The 18557-nt window shown below is 40.9% G+C and overlaps 1 protein-coding gene across 14 annotated transcripts in view; it reads right to left on the bottom strand.

Moving 5' to 3' along the window:
• mef2cb (myocyte enhancer factor 2cb) overlaps positions 1 to 13731 on the bottom strand; it is an 87872-nt gene extending 74141 nt beyond the window's left edge. For 2 of the 14 annotated variants that reach the window (XM_086075152.1, XM_086075149.1), the window contains exon 1: positions 836 to 1249. The gene's annotated coding sequence lies outside the window, so the exon portion shown is untranslated. Of the gene's footprint in view, positions 1 to 835; positions 1288 to 6294; positions 6393 to 13584 lie in introns of those variants that run through there. The other 12 variants (XM_086075145.1, XM_086075148.1, XM_086075150.1 and 9 more) reach the window with 12 other exon arrangements.
• Positions 13732 to 18557: the final 4826 nt, after the last annotated feature.

The following is an 18557-nucleotide window of genomic DNA, read 5'->3' as shown; positions in this document are numbered from 1 at the left end:
ACTTTTGCCATCTATAATTTAAGTCAATTTAATTTCTAATGTGCCAGTCACTCAGAGTTGACAAGTTAATTAAGGTGACATTATTAAGACTCAGCCTGCAACAGGTTTAAGTGAACATATGAGACTACATAAAAATGACGACAAATAGAAAACACATTTTATATACAGCCACATGGGTCAACAGTGTAAATCATCAGTTTATGGCTCAGTCATCAGTTGACCGCTAATATTTCTTCATATAATATCTTATTTGACATTTATGATCAGGACTGTTATTTTAATATAAAAATATATAAAGCAATTTTTCTCTCTGGTAAATCAGTGCGTCAACGTGTTTAAAAAGGTCCAAACATTAACCAAAGAAGCTCGCTTGCAAGGTTGTCCATATTTTAGTTATTAGAGTTGACAATTTTAAAAGATGATTCCGTTTTATTCCAACGCTTTAAATGACACTTCTTAACTGTCAGTTCATATTCACATAAAGTCAAGCTTACTTTTAAATGTCATATTAATACGAGTTGAATACAATTCCCTTTTTTTTCTTTTTCTTTTTTTTTAAAGTCAGATAGTGTTTTTAGTTGTTTTTTTTTGAAAACCTTGAGGTGTACTTGCGCCTGCATGTGGACACGATGAGCTTAACTCTCCAAACAGACCATAAACAATGACTTAATGAGCCGACTGTCACCGCAACTCCAACTTTGTTGAGAGGTGCGCGCGTCACAGGAGTGGAAAATTAAACAAAAGAAAAAAGAAAAAAAGAAAGAACAACTAAATGAAAAACGCTAAGACCCAATTAACTATCAAAGACGACATGCGCTCGCTCGCTTCTACTCACTTTTAAGAAGGCAGAAAACGCATCCGTCTGGTGTCAAATGTGGAAGAAGGTTGCGAGCAGCGAGGAGCGAGGAGCAGGTCCGCCGGTGGGTCGGGCTCCGGGTCCGGGTCCGGACGGGACAGCACAGCACGGCGGCAACACTGACAGGACGCGAGACAGCCGCTCGGTTGAAGTGGACGGACTCGGGGGCCGATCGAGCGCGCACTTAAAATCCAGGAGCGCAACTTAGCAGAGGACGCCGCTGGGAGGGGAAAAAAGTCATCTACAGTACACGCCGGGAGTCTCGACAATGTCACGGAGAACTACGAGCGCGTTCTCGCTCTCTCTCTCTCTCTCTCTCTCTCTTCCTCCCTCCCTCTCTCTCTCTCTCTCTCTCTCTCCCTTCTCTTGCTCTCTCCCTCTAATCGCTCAGTGAGCGTGCGCGCATGCAGGCAGGGGCGCGCAGCTGAGGTGTCCGTCGGTACCGCGAGGCCGGGTACAGACCCGGTGGATCGGTGCCGGTGGGTAATGCAGGTGGTGCTGTGGAACGCCTGCTTTGGGTTTTTTTTTTTGGATGGGGGGGGGGGGGGGGGGGGGGGGCTTGATGATTTTGTTTCTTTCTTCTCCTTCCCTCTAGTCGTGACACAGTCTTTCCATAAAGCCTCTTCTTCTATTTCCTCTTAACACAGCACGGCTTCTTCTTCTTCTTCTTCTTCTTCTTTTTGTTTTTGTTTGAGTACTGAGAAAAAAGGGGGCGGGATCACATTTGCCTGGAACAGGACTTTTATGAAACAGGCACTCTGCTCTAATGGTTTGTTATAGAGCGCCACCACCCACCCCTTGCGTGGAGTGGACCAGTATTGCCCCAACCTTTATTGAGCCAAGACACATAAATTAGATTCGAAAAATATGCCGGCACACGGCCAAACAAAAATCTCAGTTCACTCTCAAACGGTGAATGCAATCTTAGCCTGTTTAATAAAAAAATGTGTTCCTCATGTATGATTTTAGGGAAACCCCCCCCCCCCCCACCATTAGACTAAAGTGTAATTGCACATGCACTACAGTAGGTGGCAGTGGCGCTGTCATTGTCAGCGAATGCGGAAGGAGTATTAGCTCATTGGTAGAGGTGTACTTAGAAAAATGATGCTATCTATAGTTGTGGCGGACAGTTGGAGGGCACAAAATATATATTCAAAGAATAATTGAGGAGCTATTGAGTTAGACAAAAAGCTAAATGGCAACAAAACCTTCTGCCATCTAGTGGAAGAGGATTTAATTGTTGTACCAGTCACCATACAGAGACTACATTAATTGTAGTAGGGATGTTCCTTACCACTTTTTTTCAGACCGATACCAGTTACAAGTACTCAACTCTTGAGTAGCCACCGATACCAAGTACAGATTCCACTTGTACTTTAAATTTCCCCCCAAAAAAGCAATGATTGAATTTTAAAGACCTTTATAGAAATCTATGGTCATTTTCTCTTCTTATAATTTCTAATTCATAGTTCCTGATCATAAACAGCCAAAAGCGGGTGGCCGAGTAATGATTCCTTTATATAAGGCTGGTGTCTGCCCGATACAATACCTGGTATTGGTACTATTCGTAGTAAGTAAAAAGTACTTTTTCAAGAAATTGTGTACTGCATCTTAAAAGCCACACTAAAGGTAGCAGAAGACAGCTGTGAAAATAATAATAATAATAAAAATAAATACTACTACTACTACTATTAATAATAATAATAATAATAATAAAGTATCTTAAGAGCTACAAAGTTTTGTCACAGGGTTGCCACTAATTCTGCTGCTGCTGACACTTTACATTTGCAACTTTGTGCTTTGACGCCTCTACCGTTTTGACCTCACAGTCCAATTTGGAGTACAATAGTGTAAACGGAGCTTACATAGAAATTCCCTCCCTTTGCAGATTTTGTCTAATGCGAACCTCTGAACACCCCCCCCCCCCTCTGGTGGTCCCCGTAAAAAAAAAGAAAAAAGTTCCACCTCCCGCATGGCGCCAATCATTGTGGAAGAAGGCGCAATCTCCAGATGATAAGGCCTGACACAGACAGTAAGCATGGGGAATTAGCAAGCCCTTATCCATTCCACCGAATGATTTCAAAACATCCACTCCACTGCTGTGACGATAACAATTAAAGCAGCAAGTTTGCCACTTCAGATAAGCGCCAGACAGGCATCACACCATGGCTTTATGTACAAAGATGGAACCCGGATAGGCTTTGTAATAATCCTTGTCTATTATTTGAACGGTATATGGCTGTCAAAGGGAAGGAAGATTTTGAATGGTTCCATTTTGTTCCTTCAGCGCTTGTTTGGTTTGTCATCAACCCGCGCGTATAAAACGAGGAAAATAAAACAGATTTCAAATGATATCGACGCGACACATAAGGAAATCTTTCATTGCCGTAGCAACATATTTTACTAATTAAAATTGATTTACAGACTTCTGTATATGCAGTGCTCACCACATTGGTTTGACTGTAAATACATGCCACAGCTGCAGGAGCGGCTAAGGGAAAAAAAAAATGAAGATTTTTGCTTCCTGCTCCTTTATATATTAGGTCAACATTTGTGACTACTATATTGATTTTATAGAGCGATTTTGTAGATATGCAGCCTCAAATAACCTATTTACAACTAAAATAGTTTTTTTTTTTACATCTTCGTAATGTCCCAATGAATAAAGGAAAAATTGTTTCAGAAGCCAACCTTATTTGCTGCAATTTCTCCTCCATGTCAAGGTACACTCTTGGTTTGGTTCTGAAAGTAGAGATCTGCACAGTCCAGAGGCAGATCTATTATAGTGGGATGCAGGGCTGCGGGCCACCCCAAATCCTATAGCTACGACGTATCTGAGCGTAATAAAAAAATAAATAATTGTATAATCGGGCAGAATACTTGCATCTCGAAAATCGTGCTTGATCTACAAAACACTGCATCATTGTCATCAACAACAAATCATTTTCAATTGCTAATTTAAATAGCTGAAACAGCACTCACTTTTGGAGCTGTCATTGATCCGAATGGTAGAGAACTCATTGCTACCAGTCCTTCACATCAAAGTGTGCACTCTTATGACCCCTCGGTCAGACAAAAAGCCTTTAATATCTCACAAAAGCAAACAGCTGCGTTTATATCATCTTCCCCCAAGCTCCCTTTTTTTTCAGAGGTCTTTGGCCATGTTGTGTGATGTAATAAATACAATGAGATGACTAAGCAGTGTAATAGGCAGAACAAATCTGGACCAACTTACCTTTGTGGCTGATGTGCTTCCTTCTGCATCAAAGCATTATAGCAATCCGTTTTCAACAAAAAGGGGTTACTGAAATGTATGTAACCTGACTATTTTCAGTCGCTATTCTTGGAAACAAAAATCAAGACTTTCAATCTTGAGGAGACGTAACGCCGCACGGCTCCCACAGATTGAGGAAAGAAGCAGTTTTATGACACTTCAGACAGTTCAAAACTCCAAGACTGTTAATATGTTTGTTCTTATACTAGTTTCAACACTTTAAAAGGTAAGCCACGGTTCAGCTGTAGCCCAAGATTCGTCAAGTTACGTTCGCAAGCTGAGTTGTGAGTCATTTCCTGAGCCCTGAGCTACTGTGATGTCATTTTCAGTCGACAGCAAGTGGTTGCTACCTGAGATGGATAAAACTGCTTAATTCATATTCCACAAACAAAATATTAATCAGAATGTTGCGTTTAGACTTGTGGGTGTTATTTTGGGGGGGGGGGGGGGGCTTCGGGAGTACGAGATACCGAGCCCCCGATACGGGCTGTTCGGTCCTTGTACGACCGATGTCAGAGTTTGGTCCGCATTGTCGGCAATATGTCAAATTCGTTTCCAGGGAGGGTTGGACTCCGCCATGGGTGCCCTTTTTCACCGATTCTGCGCATAACTTTTATGGACAGAATTTCAAGGCGCAGCCGAGGCGTTGAGGGGTTCCGGTTTGGTGGCCTCAACATTGCATTTCTGCTTTTTGCAGATGATGTGGTGCTGTTCGCTTCTTCAAGCCGTGATCTTCAACTCTTAATGGAACGGTTCGCAGCTGAGTGTGAAGCGGTTGGGATGAAAATCAGCACCTCCAAATCCGAGACCTTGGTCGGTCCTCAGTCGGAAAAGGGTGGAGTGCCCTCTCCAGGTCGGGGATGAGATCCTGCCCCAAATGGAGGAGTTCAAGTATCTTGGGGTCTTGTTCACGAGTGAGGCAGGCGGATCGGTGCAGCGTCTGCAGTGATGTGGATTCTGTATCGGTCCGTTGTGTTGAGGAAGGAGCTGAGTCGAAAGGCAAAGCTCTCAATTTACCGATCGATCAACGTTCCTACCCTCACCTACGGTCACGAGCTGTGGGTCGCGACAGAAAGAACAAGATCCCGGATACAAGCGGCCGAAATGAGTTTCCTCCGCAGGGTATCCGGGCTCTCCCTTAAAGATAGGGTGAGAAGCTCGGTCGAGCCGCTACTCCTTCGCGTCGAGAGGAACCAATTGAGGTGGCTCGGGCATCTGGTTCAGATGCCTCCTGGACGCCTCCCTGGAAAGGTGTTCCGGGGATGTCCCACTGGCGGGAGGTGACCCAGGACACGCTGGAGAGACTAGGTCTCTCAGCTGGCCTGGGATCCCGTCGGAGGAGCTGGTTGAAGTGGCTGGGGAGAAGGAAGTCTGGGCTTCCTTCCAAAAGCTGCTGGCCCTGTGACCCGACCCCGGATAAGCGGTGATGGATGGATGGCTGGATGGACTTCTCTTTTAAACGGACTAGTAATGCACTAAAATAACAGATGATGTGGGGGTACAGCAATAGTATTAAATTTACAAAAAAACAAAAACGAGACCATTATGGGGGTGGACAAAATATAAAAAATAAAAACAATGGTAATCTCTTGATGGACTGGTTTTAAGCGTGTTTAATACATTAAAGTTGAAGAATTTTGACGTTCAACGCTTCGGTCTGGTCTATGATCTAAAATTACCCCCCCCCCCCCCAACTATATGTAATATGGAAAAGACCTCATTATATGTACTTGAGTAAGTCGACACCGAGCAGCTTCCTAATCTTTCCTTCCTTTCAAGTTCACCTGTGAAGCATAAGCTTTGTGCTGCATTCACCCAGTCAGTCGGGCCAGGGCGGCCGCACGGGACATTGCAGCCTATCAAATCAGTTGATAAATAAATCAAGCTGTCTAATCTACTGGACGGGTGGCCATTACGTTTTTGTAATGCAACCTCGCTGGTGTCTGATGACTCGGGATGCCACCTTCACATCACCTGACCTTTTAATCTTTAATAGCATTTCCTCTGCCCTACCCAGACCTCTGATAATCAGTACACTTTGTTGTCACGGGAGGGCCGTGAACGCAACGGCATAAATACAAAGACAGACAGACAACAGATTGCCGTTTTTTTTTTTTTTTTTTTGCTATACAGTCACTTATTGATGCGTGTTCTTGCAACATACCACGTTCAATGTTCCTTCATCTGCCGTCTCGCAGCGTTCTTAGCCGTTCATCAGAAGCTCCTCTCAGTGTCTCACTTGAGCTCTTCTTTGGTTGGCACCTGGAAAGAGAAGCAAAGGAGGAGGAGGAGGAGGAGGGAGAACCTGTCACTAACATGGTAATTGTTTGCATAGAAGTGTGCAGGAACAACACCATCGACATAAATGTGAGTGCGTTTGTTAATGTGCAACACATTTTCAAATTTGGGGTGTGCGTGTGTTTTAATCAATGAAATCTCATAAAATACAAATACATTCAGTTCCATCCATTACTGGATGGGAATATTGTGCCAAAGTCTGAGGCCATGAGTAGATGTCGACTATAATACAATGTCACTAAAAAGTGGGGGCGGGACCTACAGTGAATGTAAAAAAAAAAAAAAGGTGAACACACAAATTGGGCCATTTTGTATAAAACAACTCAGAAAATTGGGTCAAATTGACCCATACAGTGAATCTGTCCATTTTTTTTTTAAATCTCTAATTGCGTTACATTTGACCCAACTGTTTTTGTGTGTGTGAAACTTATGTTAAATAGGAGCCAGCACGCACTTGCCACCAAGTTCCTCTTATTCACCCAAGATAAAGTCCGGATGTTCTGGTAGGCTTTTCCTGACATTCTTATAAAAAAAAAAAAAGAAGATGTTTTTCATTACACTAAATGTCATTTGTCAGTAAAATAAAGTTGTTTTTCAGTTTTAACATCAACACGCAACTCCGTTTTTATACTTGTATGACAGTTAATGTCTAAAAAATTGGTTCGTTTCTATTTCCATAATAAATCTATGGAAACTTTTATGATAAATCTGTATTTAAGTGGTCTGATTATAGGCGAGTGTGCAAAGAGCAATTCATTTAGCACATTTGACTGCAGACTGCTATAGTCAAGTCTAAACAATGTTAAATGATAACATTAAAGACATACTACGGCTATGCGGGTCGCTTATATGATTGAGATATACACACTGCCGCATAGCTGCGTGCGAACAAACCAACGGCACTGTAGATTGAATAAATATACTCTGCGCCGTTTATGTCATTCGGAGCCAAAGCAATTTATCTAAATGGAAAGTAATTACAGTATAAGTTTGCCTTTCTGAAACCTTTCCTGTCCAACTCAATACATATCTGAGCCCTTGATCACATACTGTATAAATGTGACCCTAAGCTCATTATTTAAGGCGCGAGTGTGCCCAAGTGCAGCTGACTGTCTCGTCAAAGTCAAATTAACAGTTTAGCAAAACAATTACGTTGATTCAAACACGCAGGCCTGTGTTTACACACGAAAGGCGTTTAGGCAAGTGCAATTTTGCCGAGGTTTGGCATTCGCCGTAAAGGAAAGGGGCGGGGGGGGGGGGGGGTATACGAGTGGATGAAACGCACACGTGCGGTTTGCAGATAGCGATCTCGCTCGGATTGTTAGTTAAGCCTCTCCTGGCAGCCACTTCACAGCATGTGTCACACACGCAGACACACAGAACAGCTCGTCTCCCAAAAAAATGCGTGTTTCTCTAAAAGGAGGTGGAAAGAAAGGAATGTCTGTCCCGGGCAAAAGATATAAACACAAACACATTTCCGAGGCGATGCAGGAAGAGCGCAGGCTCGCTGCAATCTGTTGTGGCTTCGGCTCACGTGAAAACACAAGCTGCCACTCACAGGAGAAGACGTTGGCAAGCAGGCGCTGCTCTGGAGAATTAGCCGGCTATTACAAAACACTCAGTAGTTGTTCGGTGTCACATACATCTGAAAGATGCTTATCAAGTATTTACAGCTTTCCGTCATTGTGTCGGCGCTCGTTCCCAATTGATTTTGGGACAAGTTTGACTCTGCCTGACTCCTACATGTACACATTGCATTGAAAGCTCATTCAATTGAACTGGGTTTGCTTATAAGTGGACAGGAGGCTACAGTTAGGTGCTAAATAGTTACTTTCAACTAGTGCGTTCATTTCAGTTCATTTAAAGTTCCTTTAACGCCACAATTTTTTTTAGCGCGCAATTAATGGCTGCCCCGTACTTACACATCCACGTCAAAATCTAGCAGTAATACATTTAATAATAATGCATATATTTGTGGAGACTGGGGTCAAGTTGTATTTTACAATTTTAAAAATGTGCAGACTTTCACAAGTTACTTCATGTTAAAGATTAGGCAGGTCTTAATATGAAAAGGAAAATGCACTGAGCTGTCACCAATGTCTTACAAATGCAATTATGCCATCTAGTGGCAGAAAATGACCATAACACAAATAAATATCACACTCATTTACATCTTTTTAATTTTAACTAAATTTTATGAATTATTAAGAAAGTACTATATCAATGATGAAATGATGTGGATTTTTTTTTTTACCAGTTAAATTTTTCCCCCACTTTTTTGTTAACAAGAGTTTGAAAACTTAGAAAAAAAAATTATATTGTAGATTTTATTGTACATTTAGAACAAATATAAAATTTGCGATTAATCTTAACTATTGAAATCATGCAATTAATTACGATATGCAATAATTTTATCACCTGACACCCCTAATATATATATATATATATATATATATATATATATACATATATTTTTTTACATTTTATTCTATCGTGGACTAAATTGAGTTTTTGTAGATCATCCTACATCACGACAGTGAGCCTATAGAATACACATGACCCCCCCCTCCCCACACACACACATTCAATCCATCATAGTTAGTCATTCGAAGCATTATATTAAGCATAATTTGGCTCTCCTTATTAAACCGACTTGTAATGAAACGCAGTGCAATATCACCAATAATTTTAGTATGAAGGGATTTTTTTTTACCAGTGTGCAACATAATTAGGTGAGCAAAGGTGACAAAAATCACTTAATTAAGTCATGTAACCTCATATTACGGGGGGGGGGGGGGGGGGGGGAATCATAAAACAGAAACTCGAAATGCTCACAGAGTATTTTTTCTTCTTCTGTCGTGCTCACAAAAAAACGTTTGTGATTCTGGACATTATTTAATTTGCATTTTTTCCTTGGCATTTCATAGTCACTTTGCATTTTAAGACCAATACTAGCAAAAAATAAAAATAAAATAAAAATATACATATATGGCATTAGATGCCCTTTGAATGCACGTTTTGGCCATCAACAGCACGATGCAATCATATATCTTGTTGCAGAACAGAACCTCGCCACCTGCAGAATTTCAGCAAGAAGGTATTACCGAAGACCTGATGGCGACCCCTGACTGAGAGCAGCGTCAAACATGAGACAGCGGAGGCCATTTTGCATGTGCCGTGTTTAACCAACAGTGTTCTAACTGTACACCTTTTATGCATAATGGATGAGGCACAAGCTGAACAACAAGCTCTGCCTTTGTTCTGCCTGATGCTCCTGTTACATCACAGGAAGAGCCCCATGGTCCTGTGACCGAGCTGACTGGCTGCGCCGCATCGCCACAGGGCGGGCTGGCAGGCAGCTCAAAGCTGGTGGTTCGAACACTTGATGGAGTGAGCAAAAATATTCAGGAAAAAAATGGCGACATCCAGGGTAGTTCAACGTCATAAGGCACAAGTCGGTTTGAGGATGCTGGTTGACCTTCAAGAATGGGAGTAGAACTAGCCTGTGCCACTTATCTGCTCAAGCAAGTAAAAGTACAAGCAATTTTGAAGCAACTTTCACTGTTATACAAGTGTAAAACTCAACCACTGTTAATCCCGTTAAAAGTAATTAGAGATGGACATCTGCAAATTATTCGAGGACGTGAGGAATGCACATCACGCCCGGAAGTACATCATTGTATGAGACGCCAGAGATAAACAAATACGTTTTACTCATCAATAACTGGACACTATCTTACTCATCAGAAAAAGTGTGTTTATTACAATAATACATTTTCATGATTTAATTGTGTGTCGATCAAAGGTGACACAGCTGTGTGGGAGGGCGACCACCTAGCGCTCTCTATTGACAAGCCGTCACTGCATTTTTGCATACTGTTTACCATACACGTAGTTATTGGCTTATTACTAGGTTGTTACATAGTTATTACTATGACACTACTATTTATTCTGACCGGTACCAGTACGAGTACTCAACTTTTGAGTAATCACTGATACAGATACCAAGCAAGTACCCACACCGCTTTTGATACTTAAAATTCCCAACAAAAAAAAACACATTTTAAATTTAAACTAAGACCTCTATATCCCAATATAGCATTCTGACTTCTGTACTTACTATCCTTGGTTATTAAAATGGCTGCATGGGCAATTTAATGGCGCCACAAGGCAAACCTGTGCCTAGAACACAAAAGCCGAGAGTCCTCACTGTTTCCACTCCCTATAGTAAAAACTACATAGCAGTCCCTCCTGCAGCTGTTGACCTTGACAATTAAAGATCACTCAGCATAGTGACGCTATTCCTTCCACATGCTCTACAAGCAGCTGATAGCATCTGACTGTGAAGGTGAAAAACAAAAAAAAAATAGGATGCATCTAAACGAGGCTCTGATGCGGCGCGAGCGTTCACTCCTGCGCGCCGCACGCTGGATCTCAGCAGATGAGCGGCTGCGTCTAAAGCTCTTTGTGCCTCCAGGATGGCCCCCCAACTCATTCTTATTCAGACATGATCAGAGGGGAGGCAGGCAACTGAGATTAGCTGCAGATCAAAAGAGCTGCCTCGCGCCAGCGCTTGTGTTTTGTAGATTTAGGCCGCCCCGGCGCGTTGCCGTTGTATCATGGCGCCGGAGCGCCAGGCTGCTATTTCTCGGCCTCTACGGAGCTCTAAGGGGGGGGTCGACGGAAGGGGAGTTTGCGTGCAGGAGGTCGGACGTCAGCTGGAAATGTTAAAAATGTTTAATGATAATAAAAGATAGGAGGGTAAAGCAATGATACTGATAGGCTCTTATAGCTTGACAAAAAAAGATGCCTTTTCTTCTTTGCTTGCAGAAAAAGTAACTGCTTCCATATGTGGGGGGGAAAGAAAACTCTTCGGTGATAATTTGTTTTAAAATGAAATGCGCTTTCTACAGGAACACACTTCGGGTAACTACAAAATACAGGCCAAAGCTTTGTCAGAGGCCGAGACGAAATACTTGTCAACGACACAAAAATACTGCTATACTGTATCAAAAACGTTCACATTTATTCACACGATTCAATAACCTTCCACTGATAAATAATAAATGATAATTTAAGAAAATTCCCAAACTGTTTTATCCGTGGATTTGACAGGCGATGATAGCTCAAGATAATCTCTCTCTCCTATGACAAACAGCGACAATGTAGAAATGACGTGAAAGGACGAAGTCAGGTGAGTTTCCAAAGGCAGACGTGCGCTAACCTCCCGACAGAGAGAGAAAACAAGATGTTTCCTCAACTCGCCTGCCCATCAAAGCAGCGCAATTCAGAGGGCAGAAAAACTAATAAGGGAAGACTGAACAGTGACTGTAAACCGGGTCCAAGTTTCCGAACGCTCGCATACTCTCTACGGGAGGGGTCAGTAACTCTTCTCAGTTACCAATGACGGAGAAAAAGCGGCACACCTTCTGAACTTTAGTATTAGTTCAAATAGAATGAAAACAATGTGTTGCAAAACAGTGGTTAAAAAAAGGATTTAACACAGCAACACAACGCACCCACAACCCGGGTTCAATCGAACCCCAGGAGTTCGGTGAATCAGTATCAGAGGTTCGGCGGAGGTCAAAACTCGTATGATTTGTGATGAGGCGCCCTGCTTGGCCGCCATTGGCTGCAGGGTTGATCATGCTGGATTGCACTGTAAAAACTGTTGGGTCAAAAATGAACCAATCCTCTACTTGGGTCAATTTAACCCAAATTTGAGTTAGTGTAAAACATCTCATAAATATTGGTCAAAATAATTGGTCTTTTTGTATATAACAACCCAAAAAGTTGAGTAAATTGATCCATAAAGTGGATCGGTCAATATTTGATCCATAATTGGGTTACTTTTGACCCAACTGTTTTTAGTGTGGCCTATCTGTGCTGCGGGATTTCGGTGTGCTCAATAGTCGACTTGTGGCTGTTGTGATAGTATGTCGTGTGATTTCTTTATTAGTGTAATATGTCGAACAAAACAAGAAAGTGGTCGGATGAATATGTGTGATATCAATTCCGCACGAATAAAGGACTATATGGTGTTCCACAGGGTTCAATTCTGGGGCCTCTGCTGTTTTTAATTGTATCTGCTGCTCTGGGTTCCATCTTAAGAAAACAGCAGTGGTTGTTTTAACGTGCTCTATAAATATAGAGTTCAGTTGAGTGATGGGAGTCGCCGGTCCTAACTGCACGGTTTGCAATGGCAAGTTGAGCAATTTTATTCTTGCACAACTAGTTTTAACAAAACTAAAGGAGATGTCATGGAGATGGGAATACGGGAACACCTTCTGAATTCAAGGTGAAGACAGCCAGATTGGATGAAAAGGCTACCCTCCCTGTTCATTTTCTTAACCGGTAAATCCAAACCTTGAATTTGAAAAAAAAAAAAAAAAACCACTAGATTTTTCAATAATTCAAAAAAGATTCTGATTATTTCAAATTTTCTCCTCTAACTAGAAGAAATGCTTCTCTAAAGCTGCTGCGTCAAAGATTTTTCTTCGCCTCCAAACTTGCCCCCAGCGTGTCCTTAAACACCAAAGCCTGTGATGCATATTGTTATTGAAGTGCGTATCTTCTACATGGGGAGCTACCTTGAGGAAATGAGTCATTTTTAAAGCAAACAGCATGCTAGAGCTCTTTTCTCTCACCAATGCTTCCAGACTGTGAACGGAGATGTTCTAAGCAATTACCCTTAAATGTAGCGCTAACCTAAACTGACTGTGAAGAATTAGAAACCGAGAAATAACACTATATTAAGTTACACTTTAACGCCTCCAACCATTTGTCTTACTTCGGAGGTATAAAAGCCAGAGAGACGTTAAAAGTTTAAGACACGCTTTTCCAGGTGCTTCAGTCACCTTTTCACTAAGTGTTCAACAGAGACGATTGGCAACAGCTGGGACGTGACCACGCCTTTGATGCCGGCCGGGCGCGTCTCTGGTATCATTGCACTGCGCCAATGCAGGGCAAACTCGAAATAAACAAAAAGTTCAACATATCCTTTCTGTAACAAAGGTCAAATTAACTGAATTTCATTTCCATCAAAATAAATATTTCTTATTAAGTGACTTGAATATCAAAATAATTGCCTAATCTGTTTCGAGACCACCATGTGGTCTGAATTTGATTCGGGGTGGGGGGTGAATGGACAACTTACCCGTGCCGTTCCTTTGCTTCACCAGGAAGTTACACGCTGCAGCACCAGCTGAGGCCCGAACAAATTTTCATTAAAAAATCAAATAAAAAAAAAGTGAGGGAAAAAGGGGACAAACGGAAAACTACAAGTAAGCGCCCAAAATAAATGCCCTGCATGTGATAAAGCCAGACCAGCTGGCTTTGAATAGAAACCCCCGATTTGGGTTGTGCGTTTGCCCCCGATGTCTCGCCGCATCTGAACTGAAATCAGGTGTACTTCTTTTTCAGACACCCCCTCATTCCCAACGCCCCGACCACTGTCCCAACTTCATCCACCTGCTCCAGTCAATCACGCCTGGGTAAAATTAGCCTTCGGGGGTGTGGGGGGGATCAGTGACAGCCCCGAACCGCACACACACACACACACCCCATACCTTTGTCAGCAGTGCCCATACATACTGTAGCCTGGATCAGTGACCTCACAAGAATGCTGCAATCGCCGGAGTGACAAACAGGTGTCCCTCCCCCTTTTCACCTTCACATGTCCCAAACTTAGAGACGCAATTCTTTGCATTTAGTCATGTGGTTTGGCTAAGAAGAACAAAAGAGAAATTGAATTGGGAAATTTCAAAGTTGGATGCTGTTGTGACAGGCTAGATATTTTGTTGAAGTTGTACAGTTAGTAATTGTTGCGTTGTCGCTGAGTCTTGAGCTTTGGGACACAAGACAGATGACGTACTGGGGAAAAAAAGTAATCTCTTCTCGATCCTGCCATGCCATTAGAAATGCCTACTTTCAGCCAATGTCTGTCTCTTGCTTGCTCCTCCTCATAAAATCAAAGACAGTGCTTTGGATTGAAATAATGAAAAAGACATGTTGCTAAGCCGTTTACATCAAATTCCGCACAATAGGCGCTAGGCTAATTCATCTGCCATCACTTAGCAACCGTGCCAAAAATGGGCAAGCTAGCAGTGGATAAGTGTCTTTATGTTAAAGAAAAGAAAAGCCCACAATGTTCTCCGTGTACCCAGAAATGAGAAGTAAGGAAGTACACATACTTTGTTACTGAGTAGTTATTTTCAGTACTTTTCTGAGTATTTATGTTTTATACTACTTTTTACTTTTATCCATTACATTTTTTTTCTTTTTTCCTGAGAGAGAGCTCAGTATTGTTCATTCGGTAATCTTACCGATTCGACATGTAATCATCATTGCTCTCTCTCTTTTTCTTTTTTTTGAATGTGCATGAGTATGTGCATGTGCGGGTGTGTGTGTGTGTGTGCATGTGTGCGTGCGTGCGAGTATGTACTCATTAATTCACCTAAAATCTATTAAAAATCCCATACCGCTCACCTAAACCGAATACTTCAGAATCCAGCTAGAGTCGTGAGGTTGTCAGGAGACCCGAGGAAGGATCAAAGAAAAGAAAGGAAAGTGAAATCCCTTACATTTTAAGGTCAGTAGTCAGGTTTCCATCTAATTGTTTCGAATTTTTTAAGCAAATTTACTGAAAATGCGAAAAACTGATTTGCGACTTATGCCCGTTTCCATCTGTTCTTCTTTTGCGAAACTTGAGAGGGGGCTCCGCCGCTGTAGGTGGCGGTATACACCATAGTGATGCCATCCACCAGTAATTTAAAAGAAGAAGAAGACCAGGAAGCGACTGAGCCGTACGATCACGTCGTATGGTTTTGCTTTTGATATACCGTAGTGTTTATTATCTGACATTGCTTTGGGACTACAAACGTTTGTGTGACGTAAAATACTTTTCAGAGTCTGTACTTTTTTACTTTTACCTGAGTAATTCTTTGAGTGAATACTTTTAACTTTACCAAAGTTGTTTTTTTTACACAAGTAACTGTACTTTTACTCAAGTAGAGAATGTCAGTACTTTTCCAATCTATGCACATAACTTGAAAGTGGCAAATGTAATAATACGTAAACATTTCTTCAACATGAATGCAAATCAAGCATTGAGTTGCGCTCCAACTTGCCAAGACGAAAAATGATGGTACTGATGGATTTTTCTTCCTTTTTTCAAACACGATGACAGAAAAATGACTCACTGAAAATGTCACAGCACGAGCTTGACAAAGCTGTCAGTTTTTCTGACAGCAATGAATTTCCTTCAACTAAAGAAAAGTTCAATTCTCATAAACCCGACGCTGTAGCAGCATCTCTACAGCACTACCCTACTTTCTAAACATTGCCAACACGCTTTTTGGTTTCTGAATTTAAACCGTGCCTGTTTCTATTGCCTCTACCTTCCCAAGGATGCTAATTGGTGCAGTCATCAAAATTGGTATCATTTTGCAAAGTATCGAAATTGATTTGCAAGATCATATATTTTTCCAGCTGCTTCGCAAGGTTTAAACGTAACCACTTTTCCAAGCTAATGACCCAAGTTATCAACGTTGCCAAAATCATGAATGAATAAGCTTTTCCTTTCAGAGCCTGCGCCACTGACATATGTGAATCATAAATTATCCAACACAGCAGATTAGCCACCATTGATAGCATCTTATCTGGAGTCAAAATAACATGCAAAGTGGTACCCACCTAAAATTGAGTAATTATGAGCTCATTTATTTATGCATTTGTATTGCTGACATTTATTTTCTTCCGAAAAGGCACGGCAGGACTCAGGAAAAATACTTTTGATTATAACCTGATAAAAATCATACACCTCCAATCCAAGAGAAAAGTTATGAGTTTTACAAAACTGCTGACATTGCCGCTGCAAGTCATTTCTCCTGCTAAATGATACATTCACTTGAATGCAATTAGCAACGGGCTTTAACAAGCGCAATATATTCCCCGTGAGTGTTTTCACGTTAGCACAGCGATGAGGGCGCGTCACAGATCTTTTTTTTCCGTTTCAAAGTCAAAGGACTGCTGCCAAAATCAGATGCAAATGACACTGACGCGTCTTCTCTTAAATCACAATCATAATTTAAAGTGGACAACAATGATCGAAAAGAAGATGAGTAGAATGTGTAATGTAATATATCAAAATATTTTGAGAGTGAAAAAAAAAAAGAGTGGCGTCTCTGGATAATAAGTATATGTGTCCCACTGAGTGAGAAATTGACTTTGTATTGATCTGGTTGTATTGTTTACATGTTTCTGGGCACAGCTAATTCAGTCATCTGTTTGTTTTCGGTTATTTCTAATACTACGGCAACATGTACCCACTATGCATTGAGCATCAGCCTGCTCTGATATTTGCGCTGACCTCATGGACAGGAATTCAGTAATGCGCGAGGGGTGGGGCAGGTGCGCGGTAAGATGATGCATAGTGGCGAGACTTCATTGAATTATGACAGGAGGCCCGGCCGGTATGAGAGCGAGAGTCAGTGTGAGGATCAAAGTAATCTTTACGTGGCGGAGGTACCAGTAAAGCCCCTTTTTATTGCTTTATCTTTAATATACATCAACTTTGTTCTGCGTTTGTGTGTTATGTATATATCCCCCCCCCCCCCCCCCCCCCCCCTGGAAACCATGAACAGGCTGTCTTGCCAGTGGGGGGCTCGGTTTGAGGGCATTTTAGCTCACTTTCCAGTTTAATGTGGAGGAACTAAGTAGCGAGTCTAACGCCTGACTGGCTTTTTTAAAACAGCAGCACTTAAAAACACAAGATGCAGCATGGCGGTGTCATTGCCGACTTTGTTGGCCTAGCAAAGAAGCAAGGCTTGCACATAACATTGATGCTGAACACGCTGTCCTAATAGCAGCATCAAATGTATCTCTGCAGAAAAAAAGATCGCTGTAAGCTTGACTTTAAATGGCTTTATTGTTTTAAGAGAATACCTAACCTATTATCTGCACAAAGACACATGGAACAAACAAACATCATTAGGAAACAATACAATAAATATACTAATCAAATTATCTGTGATTAACTAATTCACTGCCATTGACGGCTATAGACTATTAAATTATTTTCCACTTTTGTTAAGTTTTTTTTTTAGTTGAGTATGAAAACCTAGAAAACAAATATTGTGCATTTAGAACAGATATAAAATTTATGATTAATAGTGAGTTAACTAGTGAAGTCATGCCATTAATTACGAAAAATTGTATTCGCCTGACGCCTCTAATTTTTAATAATCTTTTCTTCTTTATTTTTTTTTAGTTTTTTAAATTATTTGTGTAATCTTTTAAATCTTTTTTTCTTTAAGAAAAGATGATTAAAAATGAAGATATAAAATTTGTGATTAATTGTGAGTTAACTAGTGAAGTCATGCGATTAATTATGATTAAATTAGATTTTAATTTTTAATCATCTTTTCTTTAAAAATAAGATTATTAAAAAATGTAAAAAAACATTTTGTAAAATACTTAAAAGATTAAAAATTAGGGGTGTCAGGCGATTATTTTTTTTCGTAATTAATGGCATGACTTCACTAGTTAACTCACTATTAATCATACATTTTATATCTGTTCTAAATGTACAATATTTTTCTTCTAGGTTTTCATACAAAAAAAACTTAACAAAAGTGGAAAAAATGTTAAACTAATAGAAATAGTTCTAATGAATTTTTGACGTCTATGGCAGTCAATGGCAGTAAATGAGTTAATGTACTTGCACTCATTTAAAATGCATCCAACATAATACTGTATGTGATCCAAATAGCAGTATGCCAGGAGTCAACATGGTTACAGCATTATCTTTTTTCTATTAGTATAATTCTGGCGTTTACGGTTTTGAATTTGAAGATTTTTTCCCCTTACGACAAAATTCAGAAAAGGCCCGGTTATCCGATGTAATGTGGTTTGGGGTACGTTAAGAGTGATTGTGACAGTCGGGGCAGATAACCGTAAATGTTCAAGCTCTTCAAAATTGCTGAACGAATCCTTATATGTGCGGTAGAGGCTGACAAGTTTTTGGAATTACCAGGAGTAAATTCCACTATTAATCACAAGTCAGTGGGAGGAGCCAGGAGTGGAAACCATGATGTTGCGATTGCGATGTGAAATGGACAATTACAGTAA

The sequence above is a fragment of the Leptonotus elevatus genome, chromosome 5, assembly GCF_054856555.1.
Source record: "Leptonotus elevatus isolate MCC_2025b chromosome 5, RoL_Lele_1.0, whole genome shotgun sequence".
Lineage (NCBI taxonomy): Eukaryota > Metazoa > Chordata > Actinopteri > Syngnathiformes > Syngnathidae > Leptonotus > Leptonotus elevatus.
This window is presented reverse-complemented; position numbering and strand designations above follow the sequence as displayed.